The 23,070-nt window shown below is 35.5% G+C and overlaps 1 protein-coding gene across 2 annotated transcripts in view; it reads right to left on the reverse strand.

Moving 5' to 3' along the window:
• Positions 1-21,400, reverse strand: part of LOC139136881 (voltage-gated potassium channel subunit beta-2-like) — a 130,629-nt gene extending 109,229 nt beyond the window's left edge. Inside the window, exons 1-2 of one of the 2 annotated variants that reach the window (XM_070704720.1) lie at positions 21,292-21,390; positions 20,916-21,101 (exon numbers count right to left, since the gene is read on the reverse strand). The gene's annotated coding sequence lies outside the window, so the exon portion shown is untranslated. Of the gene's footprint in view, positions 1-20,915; positions 21,102-21,291 lie in introns of both variants that reach the window. The other variant, XM_070704721.1, reaches the window with a different exon arrangement.
• Positions 21,401-23,070: the final 1,670 nt, after the last annotated feature.

A 23,070-nucleotide genomic window follows, 5' to 3' on the forward strand; every position in this document is an offset into this window, starting at 1 on the left:
TGACTGCAGATGTCGCTTATTGGGATGAATTTCCGATTTTTAAAAGTTGGAAAACATAAAGAACAGTGGAAATTTCAGAGCCAAGCAGCTGTCACAATTTCGATACAAGTGAGTCAGAATTCACATGGCATCTTTACTTTCCTGTCATTGCGGTTCAAAAATTCAACATTGAACGTTCTTTTCAAAATGACTATGAATCACAAACCACTCACCTGTTAGTTTGATTTACACAAAGAAAGGTTTCAAAACAACAAATTATCACAGATTTCATATATTTGATCAATTTTAGAAACATCAGGCAATACTAACACACAGAAGACAATGGTACGAATTCTTGTTCAAGCCGATTTAGAAACTTGTTTCCAGTAGTATTTAAAATTCCTGACTTTTCAGACAAAGTGATAACTTGGGAATATTTGGGTTTAACTGAATTTGAAAAAAAAAAGAAGACAGTGTCCGATACAATGCTTTTCAGCAGGTAATGGAATAAATAAGATCTGGGAAAGAATTTAATTACCATGAAGTCAAAACACAATCACATGCATAACTGATGATAAGGCTCAGCCAAACAAATGCTAAATAGGAAGTCATGTGCGTAAAATGAAAATGAACTGCAAACAGTAGATTTACTATAATTCCTTCCATAGATGTCTTACATCATAACTCTTGTTTAAATTTTCAGCTGTGCATAACACACTGTCATATTTTACGTATAAATTTTTCAAGTGAACAATAAAAAACGCTGATGCAGCAGCCTATCTTGAGAAACAAAACATTTTCTATTTTTGGCCTAACAGTATGATATTTTGAATAAAGGAACCAAGGTTTGGCAGATATAAAATAGTACAAGAATGTCTTCTGTTGTTTTCAAATAAATTTTCGATTGTTCATATAAAAGGCATTTGCACATCAGTCCATCTTACCTATGAATGAACAGGTGTACATTTATTATGCTCTTAGATGAAGGACCCCCTGAATCAATCCAAAAAGCGATACAGCAGGGTCCTTACATTCATCTCAAGAATGCAGGAATATTTTCCTAATCACAAAACATCAAAACATAAGAAATAAATAAAAATAACAATAACACAATGTTAAAACACTGTTTACAGAATACCCTTATTGTTGATGGCATTGGACAAGCAACTGATGTTATTTCATCAAAGCCATCTACACATTACGCTTCCATTCAAATGATTTTACCGGTACATGAAATAAAAGTACATTAGATGTTACTCTCAAGCATTTACAGTAACTTTTCAAACTGCAATTTGAAAGCACAACCTATAAAAATGTAACAAGCTGAGCTTTTTATGTTCTATTATATAACTGGCGCTATTGATCAGCATCAAAGAAGAATAATTTGTGGTCACTGATACCAATGTGTAAAGTCAATTCACACTTTACATAAAAATAATTCCAGCTAGCATATTACAAGATACACTATTCTTTTGCACAGTGTTGTACATTTCTCCAAAGGCTGTTTAAAAGACTGTACACGTGTAATGTGTAGATTTGAAAAAATGGAAAAATCATGGTCACAGAAGTAATACAACATACCCATAACATGAGCTGTGGTGTTTCCTCCACTGATGACTAGTTTCACTGAACTCAGATGCCGTCACATTTGATTTGCAATTTTTGTCAAGTAATTTCAAGTAATGTGAAGGGGGCAAGGAAATTCTACTTTTACTTGACCCCAAAATAAATTATGATATCTCTTGGGAAAACAGTTTTAGATGTCGATACAAAAATATGCTAGGAAACATGTTTTGTTAGAAGATTTATTCAAGTAATTATTTGGCTTGCCAATACTCAAACAATGCATGCACCTGATCTTCCCGTAAATTTGCAATAAAGAGCAAATATTTTTTTTTTCATGTGTTTACAAAGAGAATGCCAAAATACATTAGCATTGAAAGTTGGGAACCTTTGAAGTAATCCAGTTATCAGGTATGTATGACCCATACCGGTATTTGAAGCCTACGTAACATACCAGGTACATGTGGAGTATTTTTATGCAGCCTCACCCAGGAGGTAATGCTTATTTTATCAACACAGTGACATAATGTCTGCCTCGATATAAGAAACAGAAAGAGCAGCTCGTCTATCAACGATGAAGAGAGGGGAAATGAAGACGTATATTGTGCTAAGGAAAACTGTACGGTATAGCGGTTGGCAAGATGAAACACTTGAAAACAATAGAATTCAGCTGATTTTTGTTTGTTTATATATAAACAAACATGTACCGGGTATGTTTATAATACAAATTGCAACAAGCATTCACAGCAATTTAAAGGAAAAGGACCTGTTCATGTGTTATGTGGACGTTACATTGGGCTTTAAAGTTTAAGAAATACTGAACTCTACACACACAAATACTGGTACTGGTATATATATATGCCATGTGTGTGTGTGTCTACTGTATGTGTCTATTTGAGTGTATCTGTGTGTATGCATATAATAACACAAATTACTTCCAGTACAAAGTAACAATATCTGTGTAACTGTTCCATAAAAGTTAGCCTGAAAATTGCTTAAGGTAATATGCACCTCGAAAGTGAAAGACTTTAACTTTTGCTCATACTTTCCTCAGTGAAAGAACTTTGCTTTGGTAAGAGAATGGTACACATTCTCTTACCAAAGCAAGAATAAAAATCAGGGGTCACCGTGCAAACTTTGGTACTAGAGAGACAAATAACTTGCGATTTCTCAATATTTGAAATTCAAAATGGCCGCCATCCCTGTGTTAACTCTATGGGAAATAAAAATTTTCGATTTTTGAAAAACTAAGACAGTGAAAACTTTTCTTTTGCCAAGAGCTTCAAATGAGCCCCCACAAGTGGTAGGTCAGAAGAAAATTGATAAAATTTTAAGGCCCGAATTCTGTCCCCGAGGTGCGTTCTACCTCTTAATGCATGAAACTTACATAACAGATATAATTGCTTTGTACTTAAAGTAATGTTGTTTAAAGCCCCAGTGCTGCTAACTTTGGATGGTTTTTTTCAATATTTTTATTTTATAAATCAATTGCAACTTCTTATTCTACTCCCCAAAGAGTGTTGAAACACCCACTATTTAGCTTGTCAACTTAGCGTCTATATGTGTAAAATGCATGAATATTGTTTACATTTGAATTCTAGTCTGAACCAGAAGTCAAGTTTTCAACAATAACAATGCAGTTTACAACCATAGGGGCTGAGTTGAAAGCTGGGTACTGTGTATATCAACATTCTTTGGGGAGAAGAACAAGGAACTATAGTTCACATTCAAAATAAAATGGTGAAATTATCATCAAAATTTAGCAGCACTGGGGCTTTAATATACATGTATATATAGTATCTATATGTATTTACCAACAATACATATATTTACCTCCATATATATGTCCATACACGATATTTATATACTGTACTGCATATATCAATGCATATATCGATATACATGAAGTACTAATAGAGGAATTCTATTGAAAGTATCTAACTGCCTTCTCCATCAGATGACAGTCTGACATTGCTTTCACCATGTAACAGCCAATTATGAATTCACCGACAGTAAAGCAACAGTGAAGAAATGTTATCTCTCTCCTGGGGTAAGTGCATTAAGTTTTAATGTATTTGTCTTTCCACGGCTGTCCATTGCAATAGCGTTCAGATTCCGTATCCACTCAGAGATCAGCTGTCTGGAACAGCTGCTGAATGCAAACACGAAACATCATGTGCACAGAGAGAAAAAAAAGAGAAATATAAAATGCAGCGAGAGTCAGACTGCATTAAATGACCTTTATCAGCAAGACATCTGATTCTTTATTCAGCACGCGGTCTTCAATAGTCCACATTCAATTCCCATTAAGGACTTTCCTTATGACAATATTTCGAGTACATATGTATTATTGTAAAGCTTCTATAACTACGATTGTTGATACACACTTTTGCGACAATAGCCATTTAATGTGCAGCTGTTTTTATAGAAAGTATTCAAGGCACATCTCCTGATGGCTTAGCTTTGTCACAAAAAAGATTAATTGAATAATCTATCATACGAAAATAGCATGAACTGAATGGCTAACTTGGACGATCTACAACTAAAACAAGTCAAGTGGCATCAGTGGTAGCCTTACTGTATGATAGATCCCAATGCAAAAACAGCATAAACAAAATGCCTTGGACATTCTACAACTGAAACAAGTCAAGTGGCACCAGTGGTAGCCTTACTGTATGATAGATCCCAATGCAAAAACAGCATAAACAAAATGCCTTGGACATTCTACCTCACTCTACAAGACTAGCATAGACACCTAAAACAAATAAAGTGGCACCAGAGGAGTATGATAAAAAAGTTATAAACTACAACTGGATACTTGTACCCGGTCATTTCCATTTCCCTGCCCTTGGGTCTGAAATCACTCATGAAACATTGGATATTATAACTATACCATCTGAACATACAGAAAAACATGGATTGTATTATAGTTTGGTATACCGGTAGTATGGATTAAACAGTTTAAATCAGGGAAGACTACATGAGCAAGTATTTATAAAATGTAGTGTTATTCAATAAACATGAAACACAATAACTTGAATAAGTACAAAGAAGAAGCTATATTTTCCTAACAAAGTTCAACATGTAGTGGGAGCAACTGCTGGGACAGACACTAATAAACATATAGTGTACCACAAAACTGTTGTCAGGTAGGTGAGGATACGTTCATGTCCGTACTTGTAATTTGTTCTGCATTGGCTAGGACACTGCCTGGTAACCAACTGAATCAGAACATTTGCATCAACACAGGTGGGCAGGATGATTAATACGGGAACATTTCACGACAGAATATCAAACACAAAAACCAGTCAAGGATTGCAAGATAATGTCACATCAGAGTTGACAAATTGAGTTGTAGAGCACAAGTTTTGATATCAGTTACAGTAATTGAATATACTGATGGTATTTGTGGATATGTAACTGTTGTAGGCTGGGTTGTTAACAGATTATAGCTATAGAGAAGGTCCTTAGGGACATAAGCGTATGAATTTAATCCATGGCAAATCAGAGAGGAAAAAGCTAAGCAAGTCATATTAGCATTTGAATAGCCTCATCAAATTTTCACAAACCTACACATTTCTAATCAGTGAGCGTAAAGCACAATTATTTGTTAACAATGTAATCGCACAGGTACATTCCCTGTTTTTTTGGTTTCTCCCTATTCTTTTCCCTAATCAGATATTCGGAAGCTGTACACTTTGCCGAATGCTATCTGCGTAATTGCACTACAAGCGGAATGATTAAGCCGGCATGCGGTTCCTGAATTCTTTTGTGATGGACTGCTAATGACAGTTTAATGCATATGGCTTCATGGTCACAGGGCACCGTATTACTGGAACAGGCGGCTTGGGTTTCATTATTCAATTTAAAAAGAACTGCTGATACCTCGGTCAGTTTTATCTAGGTCATGGTGTTCACTGCTACCTGAAGAACTATTGATGGAATCATATAAAACGTCAATCAGTTTTATATTTGTCACATTGTTGTCCTTGTTTCATTAATATACACAGCTTACCATGGTAACCTGTCATGCAAATTACTTGATTAGTTTTATATTTGTCAATGTTGTTGTCCTTGTTTCATTAATATACACAGTTTACCATGGTAACCTGTCATGCAAATTACTTGATTAGTTTTATATTTGTCAATGTTGTTGTCCTTCTTTCACTAATATACACAGTTTACCATGGTAACCTGTCATGTAAATTACTTAAGATTCATGGTGACAATTGGTAAATGCATAAATTCCGCACACCATTTCTCAAAATAAAAACATATCTCTTATGCTTAAAAAGTTTTCTTTCCATCCTGTCCAATAATAAGTACATTTAAAATGATGTTTATTAAAGATATACAGTCACCTGTAATCTAAATATCCCCATATGTGGTCAAAGGGGCGTTCCTTGGTATTCAAAATCAATGAGAGGGAGCTGATTTTTAAAAGCAGCCATCCGCTCAAAATCTGTGATTGGTTAGATTTTCTTTCCATGGTAACTGTGGCAATTTTGGAACAGGTGACAGTATACCTTTAATATCAGTGAGCAAATCTATTATTTTGAGAAGCTTCTTCCTTCCATTTTTTATTTGATTTTGAAAAGAGTGAGATACTCTTGTGAGAATGTCACGGACATCATTAGTGATTTCAACGTTTACATGATAGGGCAGGTGTACCGGTATTAGCAACCGTTTGCATAATCTACCAATTCAGCCTTGCGATAACATTTTCAGACTGGTTTGTACCATTCTCAGGAATAAAGCAACTTCATAAAATGCTTCTTTGAGATGTAAACGCATTGCAAACCACCTTCCCTACAAGTTTCTGTCACCATGTTCTTATAACATGATAACTTAGTTTCAATTAAGGCAGCATGTGCCTCAGAAACAGATCTGACTCTCAAACTTTTACAATACTATTTTGGTCAACCACTTGTGGGGGTTCATTTTAAAGCACTTTCCTTGGCGTTTCTGCTTTTTATGCAATAAAGCCTCTTCATTTTCCCTCAACTTAGCAGTGATTAATTCACAAATTGGGGTTCATTTTAAAGCTCATGGAGTATATAAAAAAGTTTTTACTGGCTTATATTTTTGAAAATCCAAAATTTCTTTTTTTTTCCAAAGAGTTGACACAGGGAAGGTGGCTATTTTGAATTTCAAATGTTGGTAATAAATGTTGGGTAATTTTTTTTTTGTTTGGTGCCAAAATTCACACAGCGACCCTATCTTTTATTCTAGATTTTGAAAGAGGCCATCAATCATAAAAAGCTGATGTACTAAAAAAGTAATTCCTTATTTTAGCTGGGAGGCGGTAAGGCTCCAATTCATTTTGCATGTGTCACAATCACAATAAGGATTCTTCTGTCACAAAAAAGTAAATAAATTAAAAATAATAATCAGATTCACACCATAACAGAAATAAAGAATGACAATACAGATACTGGACATATATTTGCGTGCAATTTTAAACATGTGAACTCAACTAAATGTGATTTTACAGTACCAACCACAGTCCCTCCGGACCATGCTCCAACGCTGTACTAACTTCACATTCATTGAGAAAAATTGGGACACAAATTACTACAACCTGAAACAACAAACATTTGAACTGTGATAGAAGAATACAGACTACCCGGTACTTTGAACGTTGAAAAAGAGTAAGTGTAAAGTTTGTTTATCTTTATTCATGAGCAGATTGTGCAGGAAAGACAGGTTGGTATCTTCCATATGATAAATGCCTTTTTTTCTGAAACCAATTTTGCATTAAGGAGTTTCATTATGAGAGGGAGGTGGTGTTGGCAAGAAAATAAAGGAATTATGTTTCTAGTGCGTCAGCTTTTAGGATTGATAACCCCTTAGGTATATATTTATCATAAGAATTATTTTTTTACGGACCACAACATCCTTTCTCTTCCGTTTTTTAGCATTTTATATTGGCCAATCTCACTGAAAATTTTACATGAGAATATGCAGCTATCATGCATGACTACAAATCATTATTGACAGTTTTGTTTCTGACCTATAACAGTAATGATGTCATAACAGTACCAGTATTCAGGTCCCCAGGTCAGGTCCCCAATGATGAGTATGATTGTTGAAACTAAAGGCCAGCAAAGCCAAGGTCAAAGTGCAGGGGTCAAAGGTAGGTATCCAACCTCGATGACTGTAAAGCAGCCCCGGCAGAGATGGTGATCAACACACAGTGAGCAGTGTGATAAATATAAAGGATAAAAATAAAATGTTTGTGCATGTAAGACATGCGTCAGTCAAATATAACTGTGGGCACTAATTGGGACATGTTTTATCATGTTTTCATGTTACTCACAGTAGGTTACCATACTTGACTTTTTCAGCAGCAGATTTGTGTCTTGTTTCTGCTGCAACTAAATATACATTAAGCCATAATTTTTTTCTTTTCATCTATGTTTGTTTGTTCGTCGCATACTGTTTCTTGTTCTCTTCCCAAAATCTTGCACCCTGGTACATATGCTTCATATGATGCATACCAGTATATACCGGTATAATATGAGATGTTATTGTTCATAACTGAAGTTTTGTCCAGACAAGAATTCATTTCTCAACAATAAGAAATTGCATGTTGTGCATGAGGTATTGTATTTGCACAAGACTTTCTACTCCACTTTAATATATTGGGAGACTTTAATTAACATATTGTTGGGAGAAAATGAAAAAAAATTTTATTGAATCAAGCTGACAAACATACCAGTACTTAAAAATCCCTTGGATATTGCACAAATGAAGATGATTAAAGCAATGTTTTTGTGTCTATCTTAAGATATTTGAAGTAGTATTAGTAATTTATGTTGTTTCAATAACACTGATCAAGAACAGGATGTGGTTACAAGGGCATTATTGAGGAACTTGAACATGCCATCTGAACAAATTCACTCTGAAGCTGAATCCGGCTGGAATGTCAACTTGTCATAAGAATGGAAAATGCAAATACTCTGAATAACAACATTGGATGGACCTGTCACTCTTCCATCATAAAGCAAACATACAATGTGGTTAAGACACATAAAACACACCATCCTGTAAACTTATATCTAATGATAATATCTGATGTGCCTACAGGTTATTAAATACAAGCTACTGGCACAGAATTTGTCTGTCATGTGAACAAGCAATGAATTGCAAAGCACTGGTAATAAAAATCTTGGCAACTTCCGTCAGCTGTTTTGCCCTCGTAACTTATTTCACAATTAAGGTAATTATCATTGACATGTTGACAGCTGGATAATTGTGTGAAATGGTTATTTTTATAAATAAACCAACATGACAGGTCAGGGTCCTTAAATTACCTTCACCACTCAAGTATGGTCATACAGAGGAATTTCTAAGTTTCCTGCCAGAGGCAAGGTAAAACAAAAGTAAGAATAAAAATTCTTTGTACAAACATGTTGCTTTCATAGCTTGTGTAGTTGCATCTATTACGGAAGTACGCACCTCGAAATTGAAAGACTTAAACTTATGGTCAAACTTTCCTCAGCAAAGCTTTCAATCAAGCTTTCTCTTAACGAATCAAGATTAAAATTAAGGGATCACCCCACAAATTTTGGTAGAAACAAATTGCTTAATATTTACCAATATTTGATATTAAAAACAGCACCATTTCTGTTTTAACTCCATGGGAAAAAATAAGTTTTGATTTTTACAAAACTTAGAGGTGAAAACTTTATGTAATCAAAGAGTTTCAAAATGAGCACCCTTCAAGTGGAAGATCAGAAAGAATTGTAAAAATTTAAAAGGCTAAGTATCTATCCCCGAGGCACATCACCATCGTTTGGCCAAAACCTCAAAGTCAATGACAGATGGTGCACTGCTTCAAGCCAATGAATATTAATGAATTGTGATCAGTTCATTTGCATACCCAAACAAAGCTAATTAACAAACTTTGCATAAATGAGGACAATTTTATCTAGGAAATCGTGCATCTGATATGGAATTTCAGAACCATTTTCTTCAATGGCCACTGTACATTCAAAGTTTGGGAAGACTTGAAACTCAAAGCGCTTGCGGACCATCGTTTTGAACTGTCACTTTCAGAGGTTATTTATTACCCATGCCGGTCTGATTGTAATTCATATTTACTTTAAAACCATACTTATAAGACTTTAAACATGGATATTCCCGTGCTTTCTATTTCAGAACACCTGCTTTCATTGTTTAGTTATTTGCCTTGCAGCCAATGAATCCTCAACATCCACCTGTGCCCACATCTTACATTTTAAATCACACATGCACAATATCATTATGTCATTTGCATTCTAGGTCCTGTAACAGCCTCTGTGACTTACAATATTCATAAATAGTTTTCCATGTTTGTGGTTCAAACTTTGCATTGCTCCATGATAAACACATGGTTTCAACCAAGAAATGAAAGAAATATTCACAAAGTAAAAGTTGTCAGTGTGCTTTTGGTACTGCATTGTGCGATGACTAATTTAAAATGATTTTGGGAGGAGGAGAGCAGTGTTTCATAATCATGTTTCAATTTGTTTCATCTGATTGTTTCCACTAATGAAATATTGTATATCTACATTTGATGAATAATTACATAAACAAACAACCAAACAAATAAATAAATAAATAATTAAAATACAAACATATTGCTGTGTCTTAATTACAAGATTGATCTAAATGTATGTGAGACTTCCACATTCAAGTTCATCCGATCTCTTCCACACAATTACGTTAGTTGATTACCCAGTCCTTATAGCAGAAGCCAGTAAAATCAACTGCAGGTCACAGCCTACATGTACCAAGTACTACTGGTCAGGAGATATGAGTTTAGCTAAATCAGGTAATTGCCATGTGTATGTGATGTCAACTTCCTTGATACCACCATTACTAGCATTATACGGTATATTTCAACAAATCCATAGCATCTGTTTTTGAACCAGCATCAAAGAAAAATATTTCTTTTAAACTAAAAGTTTCTTAGCAGAGAAAAGGACATAATTTTCGTTCATTGTTTGAAAGTCCAGATGCCAGTGTGCAAGTGAACATAACTAATAGCAACAGCAGATGTGAACTGAATACACCTCTGTTTCAGGGAAGGATGTTAAAATTAAGGTTAATCATATCCCAGCCAAAACTTCCTGTGTATTCAGTAACCACACCTTTTTGCCAGGTTTCAGTTGAATCTGATCGGCAGTTTTTTGAAAACCATTCCCATGGACAGACAGACATACAAAGACACTGCACACAGATAGTAGTACAGCATACTAGCTCCTATGTACCTTGAGAGCTGCAAGTGCAGTGCTAGCCTTCTGCAACTAAACATGTACCATCAGAGTTGGTAGCATGGGTAATCTGAGCTGGGTTCACTGACATTAAACTAGAAAATCTGATACCATCACAAAAAAAATGTCAAACAAGAATCTCAGCATGAGATTAAAACCAATTTTACAGAGCCTTGACTCTCTCATATTGTTAAACCACAAAACAGATTTTCAAAACAGAGTGTCATTCCACAGTATCGAAACCAATCTTCATTACATCCTGGCCCCACACACATTCATGACAGAAACGTTGAAAAAATATTCCTTATTTTTCATCAATCCTGCTTTCAGTCATTTGGTTTGTTCATGTTAAAGGCCATGAGCTGCAATTCTGCGAAATTTGTCCATCCCCAAGGTACCTCTAATTTCTTCATACATTCATTGGAATCTGCGAATTGAACGATATAGTCATTAACTGTGCCTCTAACAACATTTGCTTGTGCCAGAATAGGCAAGAAATTGAACAGATTTTTGTCCATTTTAAATTTCCCACCATTTTCAAAATCTTGCCATATTAGGTGAAAAACGGAGCCTTTTCCATCAAAGTGGAGTGAATCTCTTTCCCGTCCTTTCAGTCAGTTGCACCATGTTGTATTTGTAAAGATTAAAATGTGTACTATCATGTAGTTGTATGGAGGCGGCAATATTTGGGTGCAGCACCTGTTTTATTATTGTCTTACTGAAACCTCCCCATGCAGTCCCACTCAGTGGATAATTATACTTGAATGGACATCTCTGAGTAAGAACATTTCTATGAACTAATTTTAAATCAAATATAATATCGTGAAAAAAATGTCAAAAGTTGCAGCTCATGTGCCTTTTAAACCCTTATCCTATCAAGTTCATATTGCTAGCATCAGGTCAAGTTGGTTAAAACAAATGAGGCATAACATGGGCTTTATGTTGCATTCTGACATGAACTTAAACATTGGAAGGCCTTTGAGAAAATACAGGTGCTTTTGTTCCCTCATAGAATATAATACAGCCAGCAACCTTTTTCAGATCTAGACAATTTTTTCCAGATTTTTTTCCAACTTTTGGGTCAAAAATGACAGCCATTGAAAGGAAAGTCCATCTGGTCGAAAATTCTCAAAAAAAATACAGAAAAAATTCATAAAAATTTGTAAAATGTTACTCTGAAATTTTGGTGGGAAAAATTACAATACTCAAAGGGTTAAGTTAATATCATTTTTCACTGACCTGATCCTCTGTGACAAACATTACATGAAGTTAAAAATAGTTGGGTTCAGCTCAATATTCTGCAGGTGGGGAAGAGCCAGGCCGGACAGGGAAAGGGTTAAGAAAACTGTTTCAGTGGGTTATGTTTCTCTGAATCAGTTTTAATGTTGAATTCAATTTAAATTGGCAAAGCTATGTGTCCTATTGGAAACCAACACTAATGGCGGTGTTGTTACTCTAGCTCAGAATCATGCGGCTTGGTTTCTGTCTTCAACAACATCAACATAGGATGGCTATGTCACATTAACCCTTTGAATGCCAAAGTTGTTGTTGCCTTTATACAATATATCGCCAACAATTTGTAGACAATTTTCTTCTGATTTTTCCCAAAATTTTGGTCAAAAGTGTTACTCCATGAAAATTTATGTCCATTTAGTTCAAAATCATGGTAAAAATTACAGAAAAATTCATAATAATTGGTAGAATGTTGCCCTGATATTGGGGGGGGGGAATTACAGCGCTCAAAGGGTTAATGGGAATATGAAACAAAACACTACACACCTTGCCTCAGTCAGGGCCCACACACTTTTTAGAGGCCCTCCACGCAGTATGAATTTCACAAAAATTTAATAATAATACCAGTGTTTAAATTGGACATGAAAGCCTAAATAAACACTGCAAATGCTTTTCAAAAATTCCTGCATGTACATACATCATACAATTTTTTTTTATTTCATTGACAAAAATAGACATTTCTGGAAAATTAAGCGCTTTATGTAAATTTGCACAAGAAGATGACACTGCATCTTTATTAGGGTATTAATTCCTTTGAGACAATGAACCAATATTTTTATTACGCATCTTCTTTCATCTAGCCAAGGTTAAAATATCTTTCTATGACAGTATGTGTAAGATTAATCCTCTCGGGCAAATGATACCAATCATAAAATATTCATACTCATAGTCTTTTTTTATCTCAAAGTTGTGAGTGAGTCTGGCCCTGCAATGTCTCAGATCAAATTAATTTTTTAATTCACACTGTAAGTCTGAACGAAGCTGCTGAATTTTTAATACGGGATGTCTGCAATTAATTACGGTTGGTCTGACCAGTGTCCACGTCCCTTCATAATCATCAATGTTCCGTGACCAACATGATTAATTTTCATAATCCCGATGACGGGATCCACAATCATAAAATAGTCCAATCAATATGATTTGTCTTTATGCAGTGTACCTGCTTCTCAGCGGCTCGGTATTGCTCCATGTGACACCAATAAAGCCAACCCTTCCATCTTTTTCAGTGTGCATTTTACAAATTCAGTTACCATTTTCAGAAATGTCCTTGAGAGGGGTGACAATCAGAACATAGTCACACAAACAAAATTAGTTTTCCCGCCCAGCCAAAAGTTTAACAATCACAGAACAAGACAGGTCTGGTCTGAAAATCTCCGTCAAGGTAACATTCCACTAATGCATCGCAATTTGCTATCTCTGAGCTAAAATATAGATAACCATCTTTGAAAAATATACTGAAACATAATGTTTCAAAAATAAGTCTTTACAGAAGTCGTGCTAAAAGTAAGGGGTCGTTGATCATCAAAGGTGATGCACTAGAAATGTAAATCCTTAGTTTGGTGTCAATCCCCTCCCTCCTAAAAATGAAATTCCTCAATGCGATATTCGGTTCAGGAAAACTGTTTTGTATCATGTATGGAGAATGCAACCTGTGGCTTGTGCAAAATCTAGATGAATAATTCAATGTTCATTGTTGACAAACAAACTTTACACGTTTACACTTTTTCAGCATACCAAAAGAGTGGTTTGACCACGAATAGGTATGATTTTCTTCATGGCAGGACACAACACATGCAAACTGGGAGAAGACAGTTCAGAACGTGTTACTCTACCATAAATTTTCCCGGTACAACTGTATAAAAAAGTGTCAAAAAACAACCTTTCACGATTGTGCACGAGACAGGGAATTACTTGGGGCAATTTTATGTATTGCAATTAAAAATATTGCATTTGTTATGGTTTTAGATGCTGCCAATTTACCATATTAACTCCCTTTGGGGTGTGTGTGTGTGTATATATACCGGTATATACCAAATGTGAGCTAAACATTGCATGATTTAATTCAGCCCATCCCTCCCCACGTTTAATGATGGATTTCTTACCATCTTGAGTCCTTTCCTTTCATTCTCTATAACTTTCCAAAGAATGTGATAGCTAAAAATAAATAGCACTGCACAATACTTTTTATGAAGGAAAGAATTATTATCAACATTTCTTGAAAACCCAGTCTGATTGGGAAGGAGTTTTGGGGAAGATGGTATTTAAAGTTACAAATATGATTAAGTTGGGAATGATCAAGCAACAGAAAAGCCGGAACGGCTTGATTTAATCAGATGTAATTATAGCTACAAAGGACATGAAAACTCTGAAAAAGTATGTCATACCAGCATTCAATCCAAATGTAAGTCAAGGTTTACTCTATAAAACTAGAGGCACGGAGGATGCAGAGCAAAATTACAATTCAACAGAGAATAGCAAACAACCAATTGAAATTCCCAACCACTCCAATCTGTCAAAATACGTTTATGGTTTGACGTTATGTTTAACTGTGGAAACAGGCTTGAGTACTCTATTCAGCATACTTTGATCATTTTTCGGTTTCCACGACTATTTAGTAATGACCTGGGAGAAATAGGTACTCTTGCTGAAAAGCACTTTTGTCAAGCAAATGTAATTTATTGATAACAATTCTATGACAATCACTGGCGATCGAACTTCACTGGCGTTCTTTTCATTTCCTGTACATTTCCAATTTTTTTTTATCTCAAACACTCTGGCCTGTCACTTTCGGGCCATTGATATGCTAATCAGCTTCCTTTCATATGCAAATCAGCTTGCTTTCATTGCGGCGTATCGCAATGTGGCTGAATGTCACCTGTGAGAAAGTGCAAAATAAATAATTCACCGCATGTATGAAGTCATTTCATTTCATAGGTTCAGCTTTTAATAATCTTAATGTGTACAAAGGACCACATAGAGATTAAACAAATCACAATAATGAGGGACACTATTAACAAACTTATTTACAACTTTACTACTAAATTAGAACCCCGTCCCTTCTTGGTGCTGTTAGGTAAGGTGCCTTTATTAAAATTCTTTATTCGCCGCTGTAGGACGGTAGGTTTTCACACAAAATGGTGACAAACAAATGCAGTATTTAAATTATTATTAAACAAAAATATTTTCTTTTATACCCAAGCCGAGAAATAGATTTGAAAATTAATGTGTGAGTTTACATTGTTGTTCACTTCTGTGTTTGTTTTTTACCTCGCCGAAGGGTGGGTTTAAGGAAAATTTGAGGACAGCAAACAGAGAGTTTTATGAAAGATTCCAAGGCTGATTCTGTTCCCCCTGTCAGAGTCTTAAAATACATACTGAAATTGTTTTTTTGTTCAAAACTTAGTTCAAATGTACAGAATATTCTCACACTAGTTCTTTTATTATCGGTATTACTGCATTTTACAGCCATATATCACAAGTAACATTGAAAGTACTTTCAGTCATTGACGTTTTGCCGCAAAGTCTATGAAAAGTATACCATAATATGCATGTCATCAGTCAAACCTACACAAATAGCTCCTCTTGTTCCATATAAATATGACATAGGATGTAAAAGTCATACTGCTTTCAATTTGTAGTACAATACATGTACCATGCTATTTTTTTTACCACAGCACATTGGATCTACACAGAACAATCTTGGTATAACAAAATCAAATTTACAAAGTAAAACAACAAGCTTACAATCAAAACAATTTATTTTTATTCCCCAGCAAAAAATATATTTGTATTAATAAGTGTAGTCATAACATATAAGAATAACATTTAATTTTTAAAGTAATTTGAACAAGTTTTGACACCATACCTTTCAATTTAAATTGTAAAAGGAAATATTTTGGTCAGGAAAGTATGAAATATGAACTCTTATACTTAATCTCATGCCAACTTTTTTTCAACCCTTGAGTGATATTTTGACATTTGCCTGCTGAGAACACAGCTCAGAAATGTCAACTATTCCACAGTATGGTAGTTAACATGTGTTCCCCTGACCTGAAGATATGTCTGGCATTACCCAGAATGCCTTGCTACTTGCAGGGTCTTCTCTGCACATCACTGCGCAACTTTCTGACGATATCGATTTTTCTTTGCTCAGTTGTCGACTTCATAGGTTTTTTTGGTTTTTTTGTTTATTTTTGAATGGTTTTGCTGGGATCAAGAATGCATTGTGATTATTTTTTCTCTCAGAATCAGCTTTTAACCAGTTCACCCCATTGCCTGTATACATATCCACAATTAGCATTGATAATAATGGATTTGGGCCAAACCATTGTGGCTAAAGGGGTAATGTCTCCTCAGTCTAATTTCAATGATGTCTCTAAACAATCTGGACAAAACAGAAAAAAATTCTCAAAAAAGTGGAAGTAGTGTACAATATTTATTTTCTGAAAAATTACTTTGCTCCAATTTTGAAAGCAACCCGAAACTAATGCATGCAAAGTATAATATGCAGGGTGCAAGCAATGACTGAATGATGTTCTGTGGTTGTTGCAAGGTGCAAGAAAACTGAACACCACATACTGGGTTGTCACAAAAGTTGGCTGCAAAACATTAACACCATTTCCATTACAAATGGCAATTTTTCAGACCTGGAATTCAGTTAAGGTAGCATGTGCCTCAAAAGTGAAAGACTTGGACTTTTGCTCAAATTTATTCCAAGGAATCTTTCAACCACTCTCTTCCAATATCAAGAATAAAAATCTGGGGTCTCCGTGCAAATTTTTGTGCAAGAGAAACAAATTACCCAAGATTTACCGATATTTGAAATTCCAAATGGCTACATCTCTGTGTAACTCTACACAGAGAAAAATGAAATTTTCGATTTTCTTTCACCAAGGGTTTCAAAAAAGTGGTAGATCAGAAAAGAATTGTGAAAGTTTGAGAGTCTGAATATCTGTCCCCGAGGTGCGTTTTACCTTAAGTACATTGAAAGAGATTTGCTAAAATTTGGGGTAAAATGTAGAGCAAAATGAATGATACAGCACTTGGTTGTCCTGACTCATTGCATTGTGAAGTTCTCTGCATCTTTCAGAACAGCTGCTGCCATAATATTTCTCAGCTTTAAATTATGCAACATGGGAAAACAAGACGTATGAAATTCTCTATGGAAGACTGCCTACGCGAGTCTATAAGTCCATTCTTGTCAGACTATTTTCATGAATATTTCAACATTAAAAATTGCACTGGATACGGGTAGCCATCATACGACATAGCCATTTCTAAATTTCAGGTTATTACAGGTACTGGACCCAAAAAAATAATCAAAATCACTCGGTAGAAATGAAAATACTACAAAGAGACTTCTTGTACGTCATACATAATACATCGCATCAAGCATTTGCATTTTAACAATAATATCCTGCCAAGTTCTTATGTCACAGTCAGGTCAAGTTGGTTAAAACCAGTGAGGCGCAACATGTCCCGTATGCTGCATTTCAACAAAGATTTGAATATTTGAAAGCCCCTGAACACACAGCTATTTAAAAGATACTGGTAAATTTTACAGACATAACCTGCTATACCATGCCAAGTAGGTAAAAATATGTGTAGGTTTTTGCTGAGTACTGCTTTTTTAATGACTTAGCAGATGGGGACCTGACCTGGTAGGATTACACTTCACGAATATCAAATTTCAAACTTTCCACTGCATACTAATCTTGCTTCAAATCTTCCTAGAAATTTCATCCATCATAGATATCACCACAATTAAAATGGACCAACAATAACTTCAATTTTTAAGGTAAAATACACACATGAATAAGCTTTTTTCATTTTTACAATTTTTTTGTTCAATTTCATAGTTTCTCTTAGATTCATATTGACCGTAGCAGGTTAAGAATGTCATCAACCATCAGACAGGATTATCAAAATATTGAAAACTATTTCATCAAATGAAGGCATAAAAGAAGGCTAGATATCAGATATTCTTTATTGATTGATTATTTATTAATGCATTTATTTTATTTTGTTTACTCATTTGTTTCTCAATTCATTTCTCTTTAAATATGTATTGGAGTGTATTTTGTAACAAGAAAACCATTTACTGGTTACAGGTGTCTCGATATACTATATTGGAAATTCAAAATACCTGTTTGTGTTTGTCTATAAAACAAGAAAAAAGGAATTATATTTTTATAAAACAATCATGAATGCATACCTTTTTTAATCCCAAAGTGATTACACAAAAGTTGCTGTTGGGGTAAAATTAAATGATATTTGAAATTCGAAATGGCTACTGTCTCTGTGTTAACTCTATAGGAAAAATCCAATTTTTGATTTCTCGAAAAACGTTGAAAAGTTTTCTTACACAACAGCCTAAAAATGACCCCTTCAAGTAGCAGATCAGAAAAGAATGGTAAAAATTTGGGAGACCGAATATCTGTCCCCAAGGCACTTTGGGTCAAGTGGATTGACTTTTGATGAAGATGCCATATTAAACCAAAGGAATGCTGGAAAAAATCCACAAAGTTCTCATTACAACATGTCAGTGAATCTCCTGGTCATGAATAGTATCAATCGTCTTCAACATATCCTCCATATGCTCTTAAAATAGCCTATGTTTTGAAACTTGATCCCATATGATGCCTTGACTGAGCCTACGCACTCAGAACAGCATTGCTCCAGCAAGCCTAGTATCTCAGTGGCTGTAAACTCCCTGTTGTATGTTCCATTATCTTTGCTCTATTAAAGGGCCAGTGATGCTAACTTTTGATGATTTTTATCATCATTTTTATTTTGTATATCAATTGCAAATTCTTTTTCTACTCCCCAAAGAATGTGTTGAAACACCCTCTGTTTCGCTTATCAATTTAGGGCCTACATGTGTAAAATGCAATGTTATTGTTTACATTTGAATTCTAATCCAGAACAGAAGTCACTTTTACAATAACAATGCAGTTTAAACACGCTCGGGCTGAGTGGACAAGCTGAACACTGTGTATATCAACACGCTTTGGGGAGTAGAACAAGGAATTATGGTTCACATTACAAAACAAAAATGGTGAAAAAATTATCAAAAGTTAGCATAATACTGGCCCTATAATGAAACAAAGTTTGTTGTCTTACAAAAGCCGGTTTGGAGATTACAACATTTGTATGCAGAATGTGTGCAATTGCAAATGTCATTGCAGAAACCACCTTTGTAAAAAAAGTTTGTTTTTCTGGTGAAGAAATACTGAAATACTGAAAACATTACCAAAATTACAGCTAGTCTCTTTATACTAACATTAAATTTTCAATAAATGCAGGTACAGATAATAGTTTGTCTTAATCGTAGAGAATAAAAAACATGATCTATTGCTCATCTATCAAAATAAGGTCTCACAATGGATACACATGTTTATCGGCAATCATGGAGACCCTTGACTAGTGGATCACATATAGCTAACCTGGGGTTTTAACAACGCTGACCTCAAGTACTGTACCACATTCCAATGGTAGCCTCCCAAGTGGCAACAAGTTCTTAGCAGATATAAGTAAACCTAAGCAATTTTTTGCCTTCAGCGGGAAATGAAAAGAACTCTTCCAAAAACTATAAAAACAACAGGCCTGTGTAAAAACCTTTTACTTTTGAGTGCTGTCTTTTTCCCACCAAAATTTTAGTGCAACATTTAACCAATTTTTATGAACTTTTCAGTAATTTTTCTGATAATTTTGGACCAAATGAACACAACATTTCATTAGCAACACTTTTTTATCAAAATTTTGGCAAAAATCTGACAAAAATTGACTTAGGTATATTTTATAAGAGTAACAAAAATTGACTTTGGCGCTCAAAGGGTTAACATACTAGAAAACAGTGACTGGGCTAGCCTGTTTATTTATTTTTTCTAGTTTCATTGTGCTCCTTATATCTTGATTCATAGTTTCTGCTGCAAATCCCTCATTTATATTGAAACACCAAGTATTTGGCTTGTTCTATTTACTCTTGAAAGATTACTGTTTCTCAAGATTGTTAACTCACTTGTACTGCCACAGTTTTGCAATTTTTATAATTCGCATGAGTACAAAACCACAGGGGCAAATTAAAATATACATGTATAAAATACCACTCATGTACTACGATCAAATATGGAAACTTCCGAGGGATTGTGAAAAGCACACTTAATGACAATTACACATTTTAATGATAATTGTTGCTTTTCAAGTAGTTTATATAGTTCCTTTTGAAGTAGGTTACACAGTTTTAATGTAAAAAGGGCGTACTTGCATAGAATTCATGATATTAATGACAACCCAAAAGTTATAGTGATTGAAACACACTATTAATCCAAATGAAAAAGTAGTCATTCATTTTTAAATATTAAACTTTTAATTTTCATCCTCAAAAAACGACACTGTATCTACAAATTTCACTATTTTATTCTTTTTGCTCCAATTAATCTTTGACCTACTCGAGCTCACAGTACATATTTCACGTTGTAATCGCTATTTTCTTATCGAACTATAAATTTTTTATGTCTTCGCAAAGCTTTAACGACGGCATTTTCATCGCGTCTGAGCACGCACCAATACCCAGTTGGCAGACTGTCAAAAACGGTACAGGTTATGGATTCATCGTAGTGTGAATGGGCCTGTCAGACTTCATGAACGCCTATTGCGAGTGTGTTTCTGTGCATTAACGCTGTTATAAACTAGAACAGCCTTACATCGTTTATTATACCGGTATATATGGCTATCATGGCGAGAGGATTGTGTCGAGACAATAATATGTTGTTTCGCGGAAATATATCGACTGATTTATTACAGAAAATCGTTCCATACCTTGCTTGCAAATATTATATCGGGATTTCAGCTATCTCACATTCCCTCTTTGCTCAGCGGTCGCCTCTTCGCTTGACTCCGTCGCTCCTTTTCGCTCACAAGTGTCGTTTACCGTGGCCGCGACGAAATAGGTGGTAACAAAATATTTTGAATAGGGCGCCTGGTGGGCCTGGGTCACACGAGTGTCTGAATGTAAGAATACGTCGGTCATCAGCACAAATGCAGTGACATGTAACGGCATGCGTAGACTGCCGCTAAATTCAAACCGCCTGAAAACTGTACAAAGTTCGACAATGTCTCTTACATCAACCAAAACAATTTGATGCATATATCTGAAAAATTCACAGTAGCTGAATAATTTAGCAGCCGTACTCACCTGGTATATCAACTGTGATCTTGACTGCAGCGGTAGTGTGTGTACCTCAAGACCCCGATGCAGCAGACTTCAAAATGACCTCAAGGTCATAAATGCCGCCGTGATAAACGTTGGCAACGGAAGATTGGCCGTAGGGGGCCTCTTGCAACGCACCTGACAGTCGTGCGTCTTATCCCCATGTTTTCATTTATATAAAAAGTTATACGCTGCCTAATTAACATGGAGATGAACTTCGTTTTGCTATTCATGTTTCTAGTTGACTCCATGCAAAGAGAAATATGTGAGACAGTTTTCCGAGCGTCATTCCCACTGTACAGATGATAAACTTATCATTGTCGATTAAAATGGATAGGCGTGAATGTGGTTCGATCAGAAAGATCAATTGATGGGCCAAATATCATGGCGATTTTCGTTGTCGTACCTGTCCCGGTAGTGAACAAAACGAAAATTGAAGATGTCCTTTGTACTCATTACACAGGACTTCGATCTTCAGCCTTGGATCTTCGTTTTGTACACTAACTTCTTGCAGTTCCCCTTTTTGCTGATTTCTGTCTGCCTGCCTGATGGCTGCAGCCCCTAGTGTTATCGTACTGTAAATTCATTGTGCATACTTTTTAGCGCTTTCTGAGATTAAAATCGCATGAGATGCCCAAAAGCGATGCGCTGGAATACATTCACATGGTGATTTATGGGGTGCCTTGGAAGTCAATGTAGCCATGAAGCTCACTTCCAAACTTAAAATGCCCAATCTCTCGGCATTTTCAATGGAGAGACGCCCACTTTGGTAGATAATGCGCGATTATGAATATTCATAATTAATGATGATAACTCCTTTAAATTTTCATACCAATACACTCAAGCAATATTATTGCATGAATGACAGTACACGATCGCCCTTGGAGAAAAACGGATTAGATGGTAGTCCCTTATTTGCACAGCCTGATAGGTTGCACAAGTACAATGGTAATATTAGGAAGGGACACCTTTCATTGTTTCTATACATTATTTTGATAATATACACTCGTTTCCCAGTTTCACAGACATTGAAAATCAGCAAAAACACTTCTTTTAGCTGTAAAATAGGGAGCACTTGTACGTAATACCTGGAAAGCGCCACTACCAAGTTCGTGGAGGTAGCGTTTCCTCTCTTTCCTTTCCGACAACTGCGTACTTTGGAGTGGTATAGCTCCCGGGCATAGTTCCTCAGCCACCAGGGCGTTCTGTGCGAAGGTGACTCAGTTCGTCAGGGTTAATTACGATTTGGCGTTCATTCGTGTTCAAAGCATGAGTGTGCGAATAAACAATTTCAACCCTGTCATAATGATTTGATATGATTTTCAACATCGCTCGCGCCAGGCCGTGGGATACCGGAGTTCCGCTCGGGCTCGTCCAGGCGGATATGAGCGAGTGTAGACGATTAGCTCTGAGGTAGATCATGAAGATAGAACGAGATTACTCGATGCACATCAGGATATTTTAAACTATGGTCGACGATCGCTGTCAATGTTTATTTTCACCGTCAGCATTTTCTAAAAGCAAATGTCTCTAAATTTGTTCTTCAACGCCAATCATGGATTTTTCAAGTTCCCGGAGCGTGTGCCCCCTCCTTCCAGACTACGGCAATGTTGGTTATCTTTTACTTAGATCTTTACGCTCTTGGATATAGAAACCTGATTTTTTTTTATTTCTCTTCGTCCGCGTGTATGATCACTATAAAATGAATTCCATCCCGAATAAACGAACCGTCGGGAAATTAATTGCAAAAATTGCTATGACGTT

This window comes from Ptychodera flava, chromosome 7 (assembly GCF_041260155.1).
Source record: "Ptychodera flava strain L36383 chromosome 7, AS_Pfla_20210202, whole genome shotgun sequence".
Taxonomy (NCBI): Eukaryota; Metazoa; Hemichordata; class Enteropneusta; family Ptychoderidae; genus Ptychodera; species Ptychodera flava.